General features: G+C 45.9%; 1 pseudogene; it reads right to left on the minus strand.

The window, feature by feature from the left end:
* Positions 1 to 378: 378 nt before the first annotated feature.
* On the minus strand, positions 379 to 1,343 carry LOC123393642 (annotated as a pseudogene).
* Positions 1,344 to 1,806: the final 463 nt, after the last annotated feature.

The raw sequence follows: 1,806 nt of genomic DNA on the forward strand, positions 1-1,806 counted from the left end.
TAACCCCTCTGCCCAAACCTACTTCCGCTGACCACCCTCCAACTACCAATATCCAAAGCCCTGTCTCCTCTGCCTACGTCAAGCCGACCTGGGCTGCGACCGGGGATTCAAACCGCAGATTAAATGCTCTCATTCTTAGGCAAAATGATTAGGAGTCTACTTTAAACTCCTCTGGCTTTCGAATATAATAATGCTTTTTATATTAAAATAAGAATCAGTATTTTATACTTCGAGAAACTATGTATGTACAAAATTTTATTCATTGAAATGGTCTTAAAGCAAATAAGAGGCTTTTCATCATATATCTATTTTTCTTCAAAGACTTAAATTCTTTCTCGTTGTAGACCCTTGCAACAGACAGCAGGACCCAACGTTCGTTCAAACACTTGCAGGGAGTTTCACGGGCTGTTTTGTGTTTCCCCTGCATTTCTTTTTTCCACATTAGAGCACCCCACGCTGTTTCTGTAAATTGTGTTTGCTAAGTGCACAAGGTAGCAACAGAATAACTCTCTGAGAGAGAGTTCAGAAGCAGGAACCACTGTGTTGGAGAAACAATGGATTACACTTTGGGCTTTTCGATGTTATTATTTCCAGAATCTGAATTCTGAGAAGCCACGGGAGTGTTTCTATTCAGTGATGGTGCATCAGTAACTGCTGGAGTTTCATTTGAAAAAAATAAAACAACCAAAGAAAATTCCCTACAAGCTCTACGAAAGACCAATGTCTTGGAAAAAAACAAAAACAAAAACAAATAGAGCCCAGAATTATTGTTTTCTAGGACATTTGTTGGGCATAAAGGCATGGACCCATCATCATCTCAAGTTCTTCTCATTCTCAGGGCTCCTGGGTGATGTAGTGGGTTAAGCGTCTGACTCTTGGTTCCGGCTCAGGTCATGATCTCAGGGTCATAAGATCGAGCCCCACATCAGACGCGGCGCTCAGCAGGGAGTCTGCTGGAGATTCTCTCTCCCTCTCTCTGCCCTTCCCCCCGCATGTGCTCTCCCTCTACAATACATAAATAAATCTTTTTTTAAAAAAGGTCATCTCATTCTCAATAGCTCCTACATATTCGTCACTTGATCTAACATGTTTATCTTAAAAAGGCAATTGCCAATGAATCACATTCCAGGTTTGGGGTGTATGTAAGGCAGTGAATTCCTTGGGCTGGAATTCCCCCCCCGGTGAGGTTCCTCACCTGTTCCTCCTCCAGGCTCCACCCGCTCTACCAGCAGACACTCGAGTCCAGCCCTGGGACAGTCTCCGTCTCCCCCCATCACTTCAGCCTCCACACTGGTGCATCCGGACCCGGTCAGCTTCTCTCCACCTTCACTACCGGCTCCCATCCGGGGTGGCCACAGCCCTTCCCCTGAACGGAGGAGAGAGGGTCCCCTCAGGTGTCTCATCTGAAAGGATTTGTGTATCACGTCCTGGTCAAAACCCACACAGGCTTATGTTTGCAAACAGGATATCACACAGAATCCTTATCAGGGGCCGGAGACCCTGTGTGATCTGGGCCCCCAGCCCTCTCTTGTCTCAGCTCACTACGTGCTAGTCTTCTTTCCGTTCCAGCAAGATCTTTACCAAGAAGGGCCTTTGCATGTGCTATTGCCTCGGCGGGTATGAAGTCAGAGCAGCCCATGCAAATTACAACCTCAACTGTTGAGTCAGGGAAGCGCTTCTGAGACTGAAAGATTGAGCAGACCACCCCGTGATACTGTCTCACAGTACGGGCCCCTGGATATATTAAAGGCACACTGATTGCATAATTACAATGATTTTTAGCCTACCTCACCATTACATTATAAG

Source organism: Mustela putorius, unplaced genomic scaffold, assembly GCF_011764305.1.
Source record: "Mustela putorius furo isolate JIRA1106 unplaced genomic scaffold, ASM1176430v1.1 tig00000929_pilon_pilon_pilon, whole genome shotgun sequence".
NCBI classification, from domain to species: Eukaryota; Metazoa; Chordata; class Mammalia; order Carnivora; family Mustelidae; genus Mustela; species Mustela putorius.